This window comes from Carcharodon carcharias, chromosome 1 (genome assembly GCF_017639515.1).
Source record: "Carcharodon carcharias isolate sCarCar2 chromosome 1, sCarCar2.pri, whole genome shotgun sequence".
Taxonomy (NCBI): Eukaryota; Metazoa; Chordata; class Chondrichthyes; order Lamniformes; family Lamnidae; genus Carcharodon; species Carcharodon carcharias.
This window is the reverse complement of record NC_054467.1, coordinates 11,447,501-11,468,146: the sequence shown is the minus strand read 5'-3', so window position 1 is coordinate 11,468,146 and position 20,646 is coordinate 11,447,501. Positions and strand designations below refer to the sequence as shown.

At 43.6% G+C, this 20,646-nt stretch overlaps 1 protein-coding gene across 1 annotated transcript in view; it reads left to right on the top strand.

Moving 5' to 3' along the window:
* LOC121277357 (serine-rich coiled-coil domain-containing protein 1-like) overlaps positions 1-20,646 on the top strand; it is an 898,837-nt gene that overhangs the window by 479,425 nt on the left and 398,766 nt on the right. The gene's annotated exons all lie outside the window — the stretch shown is intronic.

The following is a 20,646-nucleotide window of genomic DNA, read 5'->3' as shown; positions in this document are numbered from 1 at the left end:
AGGACATTCATGAGCCACTTGAATTTTAATGATGATCCAACAGCTTCGTGGTTGTTATTACTGAGGGCAGCTTCCTTTTTGCAGACATGATCAACTGAATTCTTACAAAAGTAGGGAGGTCATGTTGGGAGTTGTATAGAACCTTGGTGAGGCCACAGCTGGAGTACTGTGTGCAATTCTGGTCACCACATTATAGGAAGGATGTGATTACACTGGAGGGGGTGCAGAGGAGATTCACCAGGATGTTGCCTGGGATGAAACATTTAAGTTATGAAGAGAGGTTGGATAGACTTGGGTTGTTTTCGTTGGAGCAGAGAAGACTGAGAGGCGACCTGATTGAGTTGTACAAGATTGAGTGGCATGGGCAGGGTGGATAGGGAACAGCTGTTCCCCTTAGTTGAAGCGTCAGTCACGAGGGGGCATAAGTTCAAGGTGAGGGGCAAGAGGTTTAGGGTGGATGTGAGAAAAAACTTTTTTACCCAGAGGGTGGTGACAGTCTAGAATGCACTGTCTGGGAGGGTGGTGGAGGCAGGTTGCCTCACATCCTTTAAAAAGTGCCTGGATGAGCACTTGACACGTCATAACATTCAAGGCTATGGGCCAAGTGCTGGTAAATGGGATTAGGTAGGTAGGTAGGTCAGGTGTTTTTCACGTGTTGGTGCAGACTCGATGGGCCGAAGGGCCTCTTCTGCACTGAGATTCTGTGATAAGCAAAACTCCAATAATATTTTGCTAGCCCAACTGGCGGAGTGGAATTTTTTCAGACTCTTAAGAGAAACAAAAGCAAATAAATTTAGTTAAATTATTTGAACCCACACTTATTTTTGTTGTTTTAACACAGTTGCCTAGAAATGTAGGAGGAAGGATTTTTTGTGACAGTGAGTGTGAAACAGATAGAGACCAACCTTGAATATGATACAGTGCTTATTACACACATTTAGCACCTTCATTAATCTTCAAATAAATGCAGTATTTTATTCATTCTTCTTACTGCAAAATGATACATTTTATCTCTGTGCATTCGATTGTTTTAGTTGGTATGTTTTTGAAACTAGTTTGAACATATACTGAGATAAAAACAAAAAAACTGCGGATGCTGGAAATCCAAAACAAAAACAGAATTACCTGGAAAAACTCAGCAGGTCTGGCAGCATCGGCGGAGAAGAAAAGAGTTGACGTTTCGAGTCCTCATGACCCTTCGACAGAACTTGAGTTCGAGTCCAGGAAAGAGCTGAAATATAAGCTGGTTTAAGGTGTGTGTGTGGGGGGCGGAGAGATAGAGAGACAGAGAGGTGGAGGGGGTTGGTGTGGTTGTAGGGACAAACAAGCAGTGATAGAAGCAGATCATCAAAAGATGTCAACGACAATAGTACAATAGAACACATAGGTGTTAAAGTTGGTGATATTATCTAAACGAATGTGCTAATTAAGAATGGATGGTAGGGCACTCAAGGTATAGCTCTAGTGGGGTTTTTTTTATAATGGAAATAGGTGGGAAAAGGAAAATCTTTATAATTTATTGGAAAAAAAAGGAAGGGGGAAACAGAAAGGGGGTGGGGATGGGGGAGGGAGCTCACGACCTAAAGTTGTTGAATTCAATATTCAGTCCGGAAGGTTGTAAAGTCCCTAGTCGGAAGATGAGATGTTGTTCCTCCAGTTTGCGTTGGGCTTCACTGGAACAATGCAGCAAGCCAAGGACAGACATGTGGGCAAGAGAGCAGGGTGGAGTGTTAAAATGGCAAGCGACAGGGAGGTTTGGGTCATTCTTGCGGACAGACCGCAGGTGTTCTGCAAAGCGGTCGCCCAGTTTACGTTTGGTCTCTCCAATGTAGAGGAGACCACATTGGGAGCAACGAATGCAGTAGACTAAGTTGGGGGAAATGCAAGTGAAATGCTGCTTCACTTGAAAGGAGTGTTTGGGTCCTTGGACGGTGAGGAGAGAGGAAGTGAAGGGGCAGGTGTTGCATCTTTTGCGTGGGCATGGGGTTGTGCCATAGGAGGGGGTTGAGGAGTAGGGGGTGATGGAGGAGTGGACCAGGGTGTCCCGGAGGGAGCGATCCCTACGGAATGCCAATAAGGGAGGTGGAGGGAAGATGTGTTTGGTGGTGGCATCATGCTGGAGTTGGCGGAAATGGCGGAGGATGATCCTTTGAATGCGGAGGCTGGTGGGGTGATAAGTGAGGACAAGGGGGACCCTATCATGTTTCTGGGAGGGAGGAGAAGGCGTGAGGGCGGATGCGCGGGAGATGGGCCGGACACGGTTGAGGGCCCTGTCAACGACCGTGGGTGGAAAACCTCGGTTAAGGAAGAAGGAGGACATGTCAGAGGAACTGTTTTTGAATGTAGCATCATCGGAACAGATGCGACGGAGGCGAAGGAACTGAGAGAATGGGATGGAGTCCTTATAGGAAGCGGGGTGTGAGGAGCTGTAGTCGAGATAGCTGTGGGAGTCGGTGGGTTTGTAATGGGTGATAGACTGTCCACCAATATCCATTACAAACCCACCGACTCCCACAGCTATCTCGACTACAGCTCCTCACACCCCGCTTCCTGTAAGGACTCCATCCCATTCCCTCAGTTCCTTCGCCTCCGTCGCATCTGTTCCGATGATGCTACCTTCAAAAACAGTTCCTCTGACATGTCCTCCTTCTTCCTTAACCGAGGTTTTCCACCCACGGTCGTTGACAGGGCCCTCAACCGTGTCCGGCCCATCTCCCGCGCATCCGCCCTCACGCCTTCTCCTCCCTCCCAGAAACATGATAGGGTCCCCCTTGTCCTCACTTATCACCCCACCAGCCTCCGCATTCAAAGGATCATCCTCCGCCATTTCCGTCAACTCCAGCATGATGCCACCACCAAACACATCTTCCCTTTACCCCCCTTATCGGCATTCCGTAGGGATCGCTCCCTCCGGGACACCCTGGTCCACTCCTCCATCACCCCCTACTCCTCAACCCCCTCCTATGGCACAACCCCATGCCCACGCAAAAGATGCAACACCTGCCCCTTCACTTCCTCTCTCCTCACCGTCCAAGGACCCAAACACTCCTTTCAAGTGAAGCAGCATTTCACTTGCATTTCCCCCAACTTAGTCTACTGCATTCGTTGCTCCCAATGTGGTCTCCTCTACATTGGAGAGACCAAACGTAAACTGGGCGACCGCTTTGCAGAACACCTGCGGTCTGTCCGCAAGAATGACCCAAACCTCCCTGTTGCTTGCCATTTTAACACTCCACCCTGCTCTCTTGCCCACATGTCTGTCCTTGGCTTGCTGCATTGTTCCAGTGAAGCCCAACGCAAACTGGAGGAACAACACCTCATCTTCCGACTAGGGACTTTACAACCTTCCGGACTGAATATTGAATTCAACAACTTTAGGTCGTGAGCTCCCTCCCCCATCCCCACCCCCTTTCTGTTTCTCCCTTCCTTTTTTTTTTCCAATAAATTATAAAGATTTTCCTTTTCCCACCTATTTCCATTATAAAAAAAACCCCACTAGAGCTATACCTTGAGTGCCCTATCATCCATTCTTAATTAGCACATTCGTTTAGATAATATCACCAACTTTAACTTTAACACCTATGTGTTCTATTGTACTATTGTCGTTGACATCTTTTGATGATCTGCTTCTATCACTGCTTGTTTGTCCCTACAACCACACCCCCCCCACCTCCACCTCTCTGTCTCTCTATCTCTCCGTCCCCCACACACACACCTTAAACCAGCTTATATTTCAGCTCTTTCCTGGACTCGAACTCAAGTTCTGTCGAAGGGTCATGAGGACTCGAAACGTCAACTCTTTTCTTCTCCGCCGATGCTGCCAGACCTGCTGAGTTTTTCCAGGTAATTCTGTTTTTGTTTTGAACATATACTGGATGATCAATTCCAGTGGGTTTCCAACTAAACTTCTTTTCCTATTCATTCATGGAATGTGGGTGTCGCTGGTAAGAGCAGCATTTCTTGCCCATCCCTAATTGCCCTTGAGAAGGTGGTGGTGTGCCAGCTTCTCAAACTTGTCTGTAAAACCTCCTCAATCTATTGTCAGAGCTGAAATTCTTCCCCATCCCGATCCACCCACACACACATGCATGCTTGCACACCCCTAGCTTTCAGATCTGGAACTCCTTGCACCAAGCACTGCTGTCAGAATTTTGCTCTTTCCCTTCTCATGCCACACACAGGCACCCACACACGCCTACACACAAGCACTCCTGGCAGACCTGGAACCCCTTCCACCAAACAGAGCTGTTAAATTTTTGCCCCTTCCCTCCTCACTGCTGACAGACCCTGGAAGCTCATTCAGAATGCACATTTGACAGTTCATTGTGTAAAGTCCCAGGTTCACCATCCACAGAATCATAGAATGGATATGACATCTCACAGAAAAAACATCCTCACTGTCTATCCTATTCCAACAACAACCAGGACATGTATAAAGATGTACGATAAAAACATGTTAAAAATCTGGAAATACTCAGCAGGTCTGGTCAGGCAGCATCTGCGGAGAGAAATAAAGATGTATGTTGGTATGTATTCATATATGTATACACCCACGTGTGTGTGTGTGTGAATTACAACCACCTATCTGGTGTTGTTGCGTTATGCCTTCAGTATGCCCTTCAGCCCCAGTCCAGGAAGTGCATGGACTTTTGCAAAGCTTGTCCTGTTGCAATTGCAGGGAAAATCCAATCCCAAGCTGTTTCCAGTATAGCCTGTAAAGGCTAATGAACAATTGAGCCAAGACAAAAGAGCTTATAGACCCCCAGCATTCGTTTCCCAAGCCTCCTTGTTAAACTTGTCATAAAATTAATTAACTGTGAAGACTGCAACACCAGGTTGGTGATCATTTAATTGCTGCGTGTGAACAGAGGATTACATATACTATTTAGGTAGCTGTGAAATTAGAGAACTAAGTCAGAAAAAGATCGGAAACGTCTAAGACAGGCTGAGAAGTGCTTTGGAATGATGAGAATTTTAAACAGTTCCCTGCAGAGCTACAGCCAGCTGTGCTCATAGAATCTGCATAAACAATCAAAAGGAGCTTCCTCCAAAGTCCATTCTGGCCTTCCTTGGCTAAGTTTGGAATGGTGCGGGTTGACTGCAAACTAATAAAAAAAACTTGTCAAGAAACCTGTACCTTATGTGCTTTCTACAGTAATGTTTTGGACAAATCGATGAAACTTGCTTCCAGGGAGATATTTAGTGAAAGATTCTTAAACGTAAGGAAGAGTCAAGATGTTTTAGTTGTGAAGCTTGGATAGAGTTCAATCGCTCTCGCTGCAACTGCAGAACTGTTGAAAGTTAGTCAAGATGACTTCACTTCCTTTGCACTTGCATTTTGAGGGCATCAATAATCATGTCCAAGTTAGAAATACAGGGATTCAATGGCATAAATTGCAGTACTGGGGGAGATAATGATGTAGTGGTAATGTCACTGGCTATTAACCCAGAGGCCCAGGCTAATGCTCTGGGCACATGGGCTCAAATCCCACCAAAGCAGCTGGTGGAACTTAAATTCAATTAATAAAAATTTGGAATTAAAAATGCTAGTCTTGATGAAAGTGACCCTGAAACTGTTGTTGAATGTCATTAAAAAACCCATCTGTTTCACCCGCCGTCCTTACCTACGTGTGATTCCAGACCCACAGCAATGTGGTTGATTCTTAACTTCCCTCTGAAATGGCCCAGCAAGCCACTCAGTTCAAGGACAATTAGGCTGGCCTTGCCAGTGCTGCCCACATCCCATGAAAGAATAAGTAAATAAAAAGCTGCCTTCAATCTTTCCTGTGAAAAAAGGCAGCCTTGTCGGTCATTATTGTGTCCTTTTGTACATCTTCGTCAAGATCATGTAGTCTGAAGGTTAATGAACAAACGTTTTCTTTCCCAATCAACGTGGAGGAGCTTTTTCTTTGTTTTACAATATCTTCCAGGGCGTTGTAAATGAGCACCTTTACTTTCTCCTGACTTGATGAGTGCCTGTCACCTTATCTTTGGTTGATCTGGAGAAGATGCATAAAAGGAATATCAATCAACTCTGAAATAGCCATATGAAGTAAATTTGCTGAAAAAAACATCAGCCAAGTTTTGTCTCTGACACAGTAGGATCCAGATAACAATCAGAGCACATATCCAATGCGGTTGAATTACATTTGGCCCTTGCTCTACAAGGAACCACTGTTATCTGGTAGAAAATGTCAAGCTCCCTTGTGAATGAGCATCAGAGGAAAATGTGATAACATTCAGGGAGGCATAGTTGGAATTACGATTCCATTGGATAAGTGTTGTTACCTCTTGAGCAATCAACTCGGGGCTGTTTATTTTCTTTTAACTGCTATGCTGTGTAGCTTTCACTCTGAATGTAGTTGGTGGTTTCATTGTCTTTGACATAAGACCATTCCCCAACCCTGGAAGACACTCTGTCTTCACAAGGCACTGTATGCAAGTGCCTGGTTGAAAACTGATGGAGTAGTGCAGCCCACTCGTAACTGGTATATGTGAGTGCCGAGGCAGTTGAATTCAATGAGATTTTGTCAGACTGAGGTAGCTAGTTTAACCCTTAACTTGCTGGTAGATTCAGAGAAATGGTTACCTTCCCGGCTTAACCAGTTTCTTAACTTCTGGATTATGCATAAGATGAATCCTAATGTTCTGGTAATCAAGAATACAAATGTCAGAATTATCTTTCCGACTGTAATTTTAACCCTTCAATATGAAAGGAAGGAAACCCCTGAGATTCAGTGGAAAAATTTCTCTGGTCCTGGCCCCAATTTACCTCTCATCCCATTTCTTCTATTGCATTTTTATCTGAATTCCATCTCTAATCTAATGTTTCTGGGGCCTGTATCTATATTTAAGAATGTTGAAGGCAGTGTTTTTCATGGTTTCTGTTACTGATCTGAGAGTTGGGAGGAACTGTACTGGTTCTGAATGGCTGAAAACTAGCTATGAAGGGTTTCACAAGCTGTTGAAAGCTCTTGGCTGTTAGGATTAGCATGGCATTGTCAGGTTGCGACAAGGTGTCGGGCAGAATAAGCATTGGGGGAGTAATCTTAATGGCAGCTCCTGGAGCCAGATAAGGTTAGAAAAATAAGCTTGTCCGTGCAGGTATGATTTGAGCCTTTGACCCATTTACAGCATGATTCTTTTGGAATGCCTAGTAAATTCATTTCCACATCAGGTTCCTGTAGCATATTTACACTTCTTCGATGTCAAACTCACATGTTGTAATCAGATAGAATTGCAAAATCATTTTGTCACCAAACAATGTAGCTTAGTGAGTTCATTGGTTAGGCATAGGGTTGCCAACTCCAACTTAATGTATTCCTGGAGGTTTTCAGTCCCCAACTTGCCCATCCATTTTCACAGCCTTTTAAAAAAATCTTCCAATATTTTTCTTATAAGCAATAAATGAATAAAGCACACAACCCCAATGATGTTTCTCCGTACTTGCCGGCAGCAGTGTCCTGAAGATTAATCTTTAATTCCTGGAGACTTCAGCGTAGTTTGAAGAGTTGGCAGCCCTAGTTAACAGTACTAAATTGCCAGCATTATTTTAAAAAATATCAATATTGTATTAGGTAGGATGCTGTCACAAAAGACCCAGAATAAGGAGAGATGTCTTAAGCTTGGTGATTGGCGGCAGCCATGAAAGGTTAAAGTAGTATCCAGGAGAGTTCTATAATCAGGAACTTGTTTTGCTCATCAAAATAGGATTCATACCAATAAAGGGAATTGTAGTAATTATGGTTTTATTTAGTGTGTAATGTACCTTTTAAGGATAACACTTGTTAAGGAAGATCATATGATCTCTAGTAACCAATAGGAGAGTAATGTGGGCTACCCCAGCCATCAGTGTAGAGATAGAGTTGGAGTTGAAAACACGTGTAGTTGCTGCTGTGTGTATTGTAAACAAACTTAATGGTTCTACCCAAGAGGTGGCTGCAGATCAACTCTGTCGCTAATAGTACAACTCGGCCACTCTACAACAGGAATAGAAACAAATTAAAGTGGAGAGCAGTCACTGAAGTGTGCATAAGGATACATATCGACCAATTGCTGCTGGCACTAGTACACAAGCTTCATCCATTTGTCAGCATTTGCTGATAAAATTCTCAAGGGCAATTAGGGATATGCAGTAAATTCTGACCTAGCCAACAATGGCCACAACCCATAAAACACAGAATTTTACCTTTTGATGTTACCTGCTTCTGGCCTTTGGGTTTTCCCCAGAATACTGCAGAAGCTGTTCACACCGCTGTTGAATCAGCCCACTCACTGCTGCACTGACTGAGGATCTGATGGCAGTCAGTGGTTTGTGTGAGTGAGCGAAAGCTTTCAAACCAAGGTATACAACGTTGGCAACTCTCACCTGTACAAGACATTTAATTATAGAAGAATACCCCAGTGTGTAATCGGACAACAACGGATGCTAAATCGAAGGAGATATTAGGAAAGGACTCGGTCAAAGAGAAGGGTTTTAAGAAGAAGAGGTTAGAAATTCTAGAGCTTAAGGCTTAAAAATTTCTAAAGGCATGTCTGTCCATGGTGGGGAAAAGGGTGAAGAATGCACAAGAGGTCTGAGTAGGATCAGAGAATTAGGAGGAATGTAGAGGTGGAGCAGGTTACAGAAATAGGAAGGCACCCGCTCATGAGGGGAGTTAAACGTAGCAAAGGTCGATTATGAAAAACGTATCGGAGAAGCTAAGTGATGTGAAATGCATTAAGAAGATATATACAGCAGAGATTAATTAATTGGGCACAATTGCCCCAGATTTGTACTAAGTGCAGCAGCAGGTGTGAAAAAAGACGTTTTACCCACCAGCTGCAAAGGCAGCTTTTCATGCAGTACCATCCGTTTCCTGCCTCGTTAATTATGCAGTCACAGGAAACACGCAGTGTCGCTGGCAGGCAGCCTCTGAATTACCTGCCACACCATTACCTCACCGTTTCCTCACTCCGGGTTCCAGATCTAAACTGCAGCCGTGCACACAGTTCTCAATGCTCGCAGCCCAGGATTGCTCCAGTGAAGACATGGCCCTGAAAGCCAAGAGGAGCTCAGTGACCTGTCATTGGAATGTCTTTCTAATGCCCGCTGTGATGTCCTCCACCCCAGCTCTGGCTGCACGAGGTCCAGCAATCTCACCACTCCGACTAGGGAGACAGTGGCAATGGTGGTCAGTGACAGTGCCACACAGAAGAGGTTGGCCAACCAGTGCAGAAAGAGGATGAATGATCTCATCCGTGCTGCCAGGGTAAGGGAACCATCTCATCACTCTAAACTTACATACTCACAACCCCATCATATTCAATGGCATCTCACTCACTGCCAGCTCAAGGGACATCACCACTCACTCTCTCACACACACCCTCACATCTCCATCTGGCCTCATCTCCTCTGGAGATTGCCTCCTCAGCCCTCACCACCTTGAGGTCACTTGCACCGATCAACATGTGCCCCTACACACCCTGGGATACCCCTCTCCTTCCCTAGTACAACCCTCGCCCTGCAGCCTCGTCCCTTGCCTGACACCACTACTCCCCCTTCCTCAAGCACGCCCTAGCCCTGCAGCTGTTGAAAGCCACCCCCACCTTACAGCAGGTCTGGTAGGTAGAGACCTGCCAGTGAGCCCTCCTAAAAAGTGATGTGGTGCTGCCTGTGAAGCCTGGCGCTGATGACCACGAGCAGGGCTTATAATGAGATGCTAAAGTATTGAATTTAGATTCCCAATGTGCAGCGGCAGGAAACGTGGCCCGATGGTGGAGCGGACGATTGCAAACTGGTTAGATGACGTCGTAAAACTGATTTTTGGCCTTCTCACCAGATTGTCCGCTCACTCCCACCATGACACCTGCTGCCAACAGGACCAGATGATTCCACCCCATGTATACTGGAGCAGCTAATGGAAGATATTCAATTGTCAGTTTTAGATACTTTCCAGATAGTCCCATGCTTCTTGAAGTGAGAATGTTTGAGCCGCAATGATCTTTGGTGATTGACAAAGATCTTGGAGAACAGAATCAGGAACTTAGTTGTGAACTATCCATAATGAAACTGGTGAATTCTGGTTGAGAGACACTTAGCATCCCTGTGTACAGTTGTGGTTTCTATTTATAGAAATGAGTGAACTTAAAGATAAATGCAAAAAACTGCGGATGCTGGAAACCCAAAACAAAAATAAAAATACCTGGAAAAACTCAGCAGGTCTGGCAGCATCTGCGGAGAGAATCACAGTTAACATTACGAGTCCGTATGACTCTTCAACAGTTAGTTCTGTTGAAGAGTCATACGGACTCGAAACATTAACTCTGTTTCTCTCCGCAGATGCTGCCAGACCTGCTGAGTTTTTCCAGGTATTTTTATTTTTGTTATAGTGAACTTAAATCCTACTTAGAAATCTTGTTAATACAAATGAACATAAAGAGAGTTCTTTGCTGTGGCGCTAGCCTCAAATATTTTGGATGACAATGCAGTGATCAGGAATCGGTTGGATTTTGCTTTCTTGAGGAATCGATAGACCAGTTCGTGGCTATGCAAAATCACAAAGTGCGGCAAGGCTGAGGAGAAGCCTGCAATCATTGCATCCATCAATTTCTATGGCCTGAACTTTTAGCTCAGTGGGCGGGCGCAATCAGTGGGCCTGGGATTGGCCAGGAAATGGACCACCGACCGCGATCGGCCCCTGACCGCGATTTCACACTGGCTGGCCAATTAACCTGATCAGGCACCTGAAAATGTAGCTGATAAAATTGCTCCCCACATTTTTATTTTGATTTTATCTCATAACGACCTTTGGATAAGATTTCATGAAAAATGTAAAGCCTGGCCAATTCACCTATCTGCTACCAGTAATGTTGGACAGACCACGAAAAATCGGAGTCAGTTGCACGGTTAATGAGCCTAATTGCCCTCTTAATTGTCGGTGGGTGCACTTCCGACTTTTGTATGCGCCCTCCAACTGAAATATCGTGTAATTTCACGTGTGATTGGGTCGGGCGTGCGTCCGCCCGAAGGACTCGAAACGTCAACTTTGCTCTTCTCCGCCAATGCTGCCAGATCTGCTGAGTTTTTCCAGGTATTTCAATTTTTGTATTTTTTTTAACCTATAGTTGCTCGGTCTCATGAAGATACCTGGAGCTATAGGGGTCCATGGTGAAATTTTAGATTTCATCTGGGAATGCCGAGGTTACACTAGTGAGCCTGTCTCTCCCAAAGCAGAGTGTGGAGTGAGGGTTGCTCATTTTTACCTACCCTCTATTAAGTGTTGGATTGCACTGTAAAGAATGGCCACATCAGAGATGAAGCTTTTTTAGTTTAAGATTTAACATAGTATATAAATGTAACATAGTCCTTTAATTCTTTAGCCATAGTACATCAGCAGTTGAAGGCCTGCTTCACAAGTGGAATGTTTCTGTACACTGTTTGCTGCAAGAAGTTTGAACACAGCCAAGAGCCTGAAGAAAGGGCCACAGCAATAAATTCAGATACAAACATTATCTGTGACTTGTTCAAACGTGTGCTTGGTTAGCATGTCTTTTTGATGTCATTTAAATATTAATTACCAATCAATTTATTGCAAACGTTTTATCAGTAAGTCTTTTTCAAATCAGTGAGTCTGACTGAAGTCTTTGAAGATTGATGCGCAAGCCAGGTATCTTCCATCAATATCAGGGAAGTGAAGTCCCAGGTAGGAAATATCAGAGTTTAGTGCAGCAGTCATAAACCATTTATTATTTTCTACCACTTGAGATGCCAAAACCTTTAGACCATTATACAGGTAAATACAACAACCAATATGTATACAGCAAAGTTGAATTAGGCACTTCATGGCCTTGTAGGCTCAACACTGAGTTCAACAATTTTAAAAAGTAACTTCTGCCTCCATTTTGTTTTCCTTTTCTTTGCTGATTTTGACATTTTTCTCTATTTTTCTTCTTTTTGGCTTTGCATGACAGCTCTCCATGACCCTGCCGTTTGCACCTCTGCTCGACACACCCTTTATATTTTTTTAAAACTTTTCCAATTACCACTTGGTTTGGCCTTGCAGCATGAACTCTTTTGTCATTTACTCTCTCCTACCTTCCACCTTTCCTATCACAGGCCTTTCCCTTGGTTCTTTTTCCCAACAGTCCCCGCTCCCCCACCCCCAACCTCTTTCACTTGCTTCAACTCTTACTACGTTTCTAAGTTTTCCCAGCTCTGATGAAAGGGCACGTATCTGAAATGTTAACTCTGTTTCTCTCTCCACAGATACTGCCAGACCTGCTGAATATTTCTGGTGTTCTCTTCTTTTATCCCTGATAATCTGTTCTGTTTGATGTTCATTTGAGAGAAATGTGCTGACTAAGAAACTGGGAAAACTTCTGTTCTTCCTTGGGGTAAAAATAAAGTGTTATTGCATCTTTTACATCTCACTGAGCAAGCAGATGGAATCTTGGTTTAACATCTCATCCTTAATGGTGCCTCGAGCAAGGCAAAACTCCTTCAATACAGCACCAGAGTATCAGCATAGATTAAGGATTCAGCTCCGAGAATGGTGCTTCAACCCACAACCATCTGACTCGAAGGCAAAAATGCTACCAATGAGCCAAGGTGATGTTAGGTTGCAAGGAGGTTATTCCTGCTTTTCTCTCCTTAACATTAAAATTTTGTGGGCTTGATATCAGGTTGTTGTCGACTACGTGCATAAAAATATCTGTTGTGACGGAGCTGCTATTCCCTTTAGTTTTACTGTTTCATACCATAATTTTCAGTTTAAGCCCGAGTTCAAGCCTAATATTATTTCTGGTGCTCTTATTATTTCGCTTTTTTCCAAAGATGAAGAGAATCATGTAGGGGAATGTGATGCAAATGGTTGATTCATTTCAATAATTCAGGGTAGAGGTAAGGGCCCCTCAGGGCAGTGCTGCCAAGGGGCAAAGGGCATTTTGGCCTTGTGTTGTCCTCCTGTTCAGCAACACATCATTTGAGTTAGAAAATTGAGAGCTCAGGCTCCCATCCAGAACTCCAGCTTATAAGCTAGGCTTACACTCAAGTACAGTGTATTGTTGAAGTTGCTCCCTTTAGCATGAGGCATTAAACTGAGGCTCCATGTGCCCTTTCAGTTGGATGTAAAACTAGATGCGAAACCCTCAAATAAAGGCAAAATACTGCCGATGCTGGAAATCTGAAATAAAAACTGAAAATACTGGAAAAACTCAGCAGGACTGGCAGCATTTGTGGAGAAAGAAAAATAGATAGCGTTTCAAGTCTAATGTGACTCTTCATCAGAACCCTCAGAGTCATCTGAAAACCGCAGGTTCATTTGAGCTCCAGTTGAAGTAAGCTGTTTCTTCGCCTTGATTGATTGAATTAAGATGGGCCAAACTGGCTCGCATGAGCTTGAATTCCCCTCTTCTGAACAAGCAGATTGACTTATTCTGAATAGTTGGAGCCTTGAGCACATAATCTAGGCTGAGACTAGTGTACTTCTCTGTCGGAGGTGTCGTCCTTCAGGAGAGAAGGCAAACTGGGGCCCTCTGTCTTTCCTCTCAAGTGAATATAAGAACTTCCATTGTGCTATTTGAAAAAGAGCACGCCTCCTGGTGCCCTGGCCAATGAGCCTCCCTCAATCAATGCCACCAAAAAAAGGATTAAATTATCAGTTGACTCATTTGATGACTTTGGTCTAGATCACAACAAAAGAAAGCAGACTTAATATTTTAAATAACAACTTTCATGATCTCAGAACATCTCAAAGCACTTTCAGTTATTGAAGTACTTTTGAGATGCAGTCACTGTTATAATATAGGAATTGGGGCAGCCAATCTGCACACTGCAAGCTCCCACAACCAGTCGTGTGATGATAACCGGCTAATCTGCTTTTGTGGTGTGACTTGAGGAATAAATATTGATCAAGGCAGCAGGGAGAACTCCCCAGCTGTCTTCAAAATAGTGACACGAGAACTGCATTCACCCAAGAGAGCCAATGGGTTGAACTTCTCATCCCAAAGGTGGCACCTCCAACAGTGCAGCGCTCAGAAGAGCAGTGAATTGTCAGCCTAGATTTTTTGCGCTCAGTTCTCTGCACTGGCACTTGAAGGCACATGCTGCAGCCTCGGGTGAAAGTGCTACCAACTGACTCATGGCTGACACACAATGACTATATTGCAAAAGTAATTGGGTGCCCTGAAGATGTAGTAATGTTATTTCTTCACTAACAAGAACGACCTCATGTAGATTTAGCTGGAAGTGTATATAATGCAGTGTTACAACTCTCATATTTGTGGACTAATTGCTGTGTTTCTTTCTCATTAGTTTAAAGCAATCTGAGTAGAACATGCATGTGAGAAATAAAACCATGCTATTTGTATTAAAAACATAGTTGCATGTCTATTTTAATAATTTAATGTCATTGCCTGACACCATTACTACTTACACTCTTCCTTGTTTAGCCTCACTACATAGAAACATATAAAAAGGCACAAAGAAGGCCATTCAGCTCATTGTGCCCGTGCTAGCCTAAAAAGAACTATTCAGCCAAACCCCACTTTCTAGCTCTTGGTCCGTAGCCCTGTAGGTTACAACACTTAAAGTAAGTATCCAAGTATTATTTTATCTGTGATTAATGTTTCTGCATCTACAATCATTTTAGGCAATGAGTTCCAGAGCCCCCAGCACCACCCTTTTAGATGCAAAAAAAATTCTCAACTAATCCTTCAACCTTAAACCTATGCAGCCCTCACCCAAACCACTGGACCATCCCACCCCTTCCCTGCCAGTTATTGATCTCTCTGCTACACCGAAAATATGAGAAATCAGATTTCTAAGAGGTCATGAACCAAGTCTTCCTATCCACTCCACCCAGGCCCCTTGTAATTTTGTACATAATCTCCCCTAGGCATCTTCTGTTTTGAAGGAAATTTATAACTGTGCATGGACTGAATGCACAGTGCTTACCTGATGACCTGATACAATAAGAATCAAGTGTCGTTTGTAATAGTTTCTTTACCTTAATATTTTAAAATCTGCAGCCCTTCTCAGATGACGTGCTTCTGGCTTCAAAGCCGAATTCACTTGCGGAATCTAGAGTGCTGAAAAAAATCTACACCGAGTAAATGAGAAATCAGATTTCTAAGAGGTCATGAACCAAGCCTCCCTGTCCCTCCAAAAATAAATCACCTACCATCAGCTTTCATATTTCTCTTCATGAATTTCTAAGTCTGCCAATGCACGATGCGTGCGTTTGCGCACTTTATTGCAATGCAACTGATCGAAGTATTATCCTTTCATAAACAGTCAAGACAAGTTTTTAATTGCACAAGTCTCTGTGTGGCTCCTTGATAGGGTCGAGGCAATTGGGCTTTCACATTTTTTGCAGAAAGGAGGATCAAATCGCAGAATGCAATCCCCAAAACACTAATCAAGATCCCGGCATCCAACCTAATGAGAAAGGACCTTGTCTCATTCAATCATGGTAAACAGTGACTCTAGTTATAGATCCCGACTCAGGGCTGTTCTCAAGTTATCAGTTTGCTTGGGAGCTGGAAGCAGCTCTTTGGATACGTTCGTTGGCTTTATTCTGGATTTACAAATATGTGAACATGGGGCACTGATGGGAAGGGGGAAAAAAGCAGCCAATCCATCGAGCTTAACGGCTGGAGCATCATGATTTAACATTCTTTCCAGACAGCAGCTTGTAATTACATAGTACTTTTGACATATTAGAATATCACGCGACACTTCACGTGGACGTTGTGGAACAGAATTTGACACCGAGCCGCAGAAGGAGATCTTGGGCAAGAAGCTTGGCCTAGGAGGAAGATTTTAAAGAGTGTGTTAAAAGGTAGAAACAGAGGTGGAGAGGTAGAACGGTGCAGGAAAAGAATTCCAGAGTTTAAAGCGTAATCTGTCCCCAAGACCAAGTTGTACATCAGCTTTTTATGAGTTGTCTCGGTTGGCTTGACTGATTTCTACTGCTTAAACAGGAAATTTGAATAACTGACTTATTTTTGTGGCATGTACCATCAGAGGACATAGGAACAGGGGTGGACCATTCAGCCCTTTGAGCCTCCTCTGCCATTCAGTTAGACTATGGTTGATCGGAACCTCAAATCAATTCACCTGCCTTTGTTTTATTTACCCTTGATATCCCTATTTAAGAAAAAATATCAGACTTCATCTTGAAAGCTCCACAGCCTATCATTGGAAATCTTGCAATTTTGCCAATAGTTCAAGAATATGAATAACCCATCAGTCATTCAAAAACAGCTTTCAATATTGTCTAATAATCAGAGGCACTGATAATTGAATATTATAACTCCTATTTTAATTTCATTGGATTCTAGGACTTTTAAATTTTTGGGAGAGGCAGGGGAGGGAGGAGGGTGTGGGGGTGGCAAGGGGGAGGTAGTTGCTGGGTTACATTCCAGAGTCTGGATTTGTCTTTCTTCTTAGCCTAAACCTAATGACCTTCCCCATTATGTGTAGACAAGAAGTTGCACTGAAAGTGCAATGGGATCTACATGTTGCTCATTGAAATTGAAGGTGTACCCAATATTAGTGGCTCCATGGTGGCATGGTGACCATATTGTGTGGTCATTTCTGCTGCCAGAGGCAGAGATAAATGGTAATCAGAAAAGGAGCTGGATATGGAGATTCACCATTTTGTTCTGCTGGCTTGTGTAGTGGTGTCCTATGCAGACCTTTAGCTTTGAACTAATCCTGTTGCATGCTCTTGACCCTTACACAATTACTACAGTGTTGTTTCTAGCAATCTAGATACCCCCATAAAATGAAAAAAGAACTTGCATTTGTACGGTACCCTTGCAGCCAATGAAGTGCTTTTGAAGTGCAGGCTACCTGAACCTCAGGCCCGAATTTTCCAGGAACAGAACCGGTCTCCCACTTAGCCAAAATGGTGCCAGAACCCCTATCCAGAAACCATTTGGAGAGCTAAAGTGCCCTTTTGAGGAGGTAAGGGACCCTTTTGGATAGGTCCAGGCACCCCTTTGGGAGAGGTCAAGTGCCTTTTTGGAGAGGTAAAGGTGTCCCTTGGGATTGTTAAAAGAAGACTTGAATATGCATGAAAATTGGATAAACTCATTGTAACTGTCAAGCTGTCAAGGCAATTTATATCCCCAAGCCCTTTAAATATTTTTTTAAGGCTGTGGCTGCTTGCAATTTCACTATGTCTGTTATCATAAGCCTGAGTGTTATTATTATAGGATTAGTGCTGCATGACTGATTCCCCAACCTGTCATTATCACTATGGGGTCAGTAATTTCACAGTTTGATTGACAGCTCCGAGTGGTTACAACATCTTTGATGCAGGGCTATGAAAACAAATGCTTGTTTTATTAGAGATTATGTACTTGAATGAAATGTTTGCTTTCATAAGGGATTAGGTATTGGAAGAGTGTATTGAATGGGTTTTCACCAATGAGAGTTTTTTAAAAATACTGAAGTCACCAGTAGAGATTTAGAATTTTATGTCATATCCGCATGCCTATGGTGGATACTGGTTGACTTGGCAAGAGGGTGGTGAGATGGGTGGTATTGGGTAACATGAGTTTGCACTAAGTTGGCATAGGGGCTATAAATGGCCATAGATGGTGGGTAGAGGGGCATAGGAGCGTAGGAGGGGCCGTGGGTATGGGTGAGTGGCATGAAGTCACATGAGTTGGCATGGATGGTGCATCAGAGTGTGTAAGGGGTGAGGGCTATTTTTGGTTTTGTTTATTTTACAGCTGGAATGGAGCCCTGGAGCATTGAGGCAGGCCTTTAAAACAGCCTGCCTCCACACTTCGCAGCCTCTGTAGCTGCACTCTTTCCGGGGGCGACTGGCCCGACTTCAGTAAGCATCGAGTCCAGTAAGCATCTGCCCACCACGGAATGAAAACCTGACTGTCCAGGGCATCTTCTTTCTGAGTCGGGTTTGACTCCCAACTTGGAAATGAAACTCCAGCTCCCAGTAGGATTTTGCCGTCTAAACGTAGTTATGGGGACAAGCAAAACAATACTGTGCGGCTGGTTTGCAACAGGCTCAGATTAGGAGCTCGAGCTGTGTGAAGGAATACAGGATCTATAGAGTGTGTTAGACAAAGAATGTTATCATCGTTGTAGAGCCGCTTCACTTCTTAGGTTCTTGTGGCTTAGAGGCAAATCAACCATGAAAGATGTTCTGCTGGAAGCTTCATTCCTTTATCCCTCTACAATCTGCAACCGATAATAACAACCTGGAAAATGAGTCCAACTGAAGGATAATGTATTGCCATCAAAAATTAGTGTAAATCATTTGGTCGATGCCATTATGTCTTCTAGCTGGCGAAACAAGTGATAATCCAGATCTGAGTAGTAATAATGTGTTCATGCTCTCGTTAGTTTAATGAGCAAATGAAATAAGATTATTCAGCCGCTATAAGGTCTATTTCATGGATTCATTAAAATCATTGGTTCATGTGTTTGCAAAGTGTTGCAACAGTTTTCGACAGTGGAATGATTTCTTTTGTTACTTGGCAATTCTAATGTCCCTTTGTTGGCTTCAATTATTGTTGATTTCTCTGAGTGATAAATCTTCTCTCTCTGCACTCGTGCAAGATAGGGCTGCTTAAAAAATATTTCACAATGCAAGTATGGATTGTATATTGTCCAGTTCAACTCTGAGCATGATGAAATTGCATGTTTAAACCAGCGCAGTTTGATTTCATTAAAACATGCTGCAAATATATTCATTGCAGTGATAGGGAGAAGTACTTATTCACCACAGAAAAAATTGGCCCATAAATCATTGCCTTGGATGCACGATTAAGAAGAAAAGGGAAAACATCTTGGTAGTTGTGTTATTATTAGCATCTGGCATGATTCCTACTTGTGTACCTTTCCTGTGTTGTTTCCAGCACTGCAATGTGGATCACTGGGTGTACTTCGAAGCTCTTCAATCAGTGCTTATATCCAGGGTGCTACATTTACTCAATGGTCACTGCATGCCTTATTTCCCCCACCACCGCCCCGCCTGTCTAATCCCCATAGCAACTTGTTTATGCGTGCTCTGGAGTCAGTCAGCAGGTGGCACTCACACTCTGCTGACCGTGTGCAAATAGAGGGACCCGGTACTGGCTATTGAGACCTTGGCTAAATAAGTGGTGAGATTTTCAGTTACAGCAGCTGACTCTGCAATTCAGCTGAGCAGTTCGAGACTGTGACTGCCATGGTGTGAGGTGAGGCTTCTCCAGTGTGTTATTGAAAGCTGCTTGCCTGTACGCCAAAGGTTTAACTCCTCAAGTACTGGGCTTTTAACGCAAGCACATTTTGAGTATGCACAAGTGAGGGATTTGTTGGGGGCTGGTGGGGTGAGAAATCATTTTAAGTAGAAAACACCCGGCAACACCCTCACCATTCTTTCCCATTGTGACATGACACTGAGGAATAGCCCTGAGGGAATTTGGCATCCAACAGCTGAGGTATTCCAGAAGAGATGTCAGTAGTCCACTCTGACAATGAGGAAGGTCTACACAAGCTGTCTTATAATTGAGACTGGAATGTATCAGAGAAGGTTTTCTCTGAGATTCTGTTACTTAAAATTACATAGAAATTACAACATAGAAACAGGTCATTGATCATAACTATATACTGGTCAAATAAGCCTCCTTCCATACCTAACTCTGTCAGCATATCTTTCTATTTCTTTCTCTATCATGTGCTTATCTAGTTCCCCTTTTTATTCTTTCATGGGTGTGGGAGTCGCTGGCTTGCTCATCCCTAATTGCCTTAAAGAAGGTGTTGGTGAGCCACCTTCTTGAGCCGCTGCAGTCCATGTGGTGTAGGTGCACCCACAGTGCTGTTAGGGAGAGAGTTCCAGGATTTTGACCCAACAACAGTGAAGGAATGCCGATATAGTTTCAAGCCAGGATGGTGTGTGGCTTGGAGGAGAACTTGCAGGTGGTGGTGTTCCCATGTGTCTGTTGCCCTCATCCTTCTGGATGGTAGAGGTCACGGGTTTGGAAGGTGCTGTCGATGAAAGCTTGATGAGTTGCTGCAGTGCATCTTGGATATGGTGTGATTGTTGCCACTGTGAATCAGTGGTGGGAGGCGTGAATGTTTAAGCTGGTAGATGGGTTGCCAATCAATCAGGCTGCTTTACCCTGCTGTGAAAAAACTTAACATTATTTCATGATTGCACTGGTAAATAAGAGAAGGCATAAATCTCTGTCTTAAGATTTAGTTGAATTGTAAACATGTTAATAAAGAATCTGCCATAGGTACAACAGTTAAGTAATCTTTCCCTTAATGATGCAGAAAGCCAAGGCATTTGCTTCTAGTGCCAGTGCTGGTGGTTGAGACAGAGCCTATTGATGATGATTTCCTAAGGCCTCTGCTGATCCACCATCGCAACTCTGTGTAAACGGGGTTTCTGCTAAACTTATGGTGACGTTATGGCGATGGAGTGGGAGAAGCTTGGAAAACTTCCCATTTATGTAAACATTAGAGGTTAGATTAGCGAGGTGGACGAAGGCAGGAATAAAAGGACATGGGAACAGGCCGAGTAGTTGTGATGAGGGCTATTTGACTCTGTGAAGGGTGAACACTAACAGCCTGCCTGGGCGGAATGGTCTGTTTCTGTGCTGCTATTTCTTTTTATGTGTCTGCTTGAAAATAGCAACTTATTAATG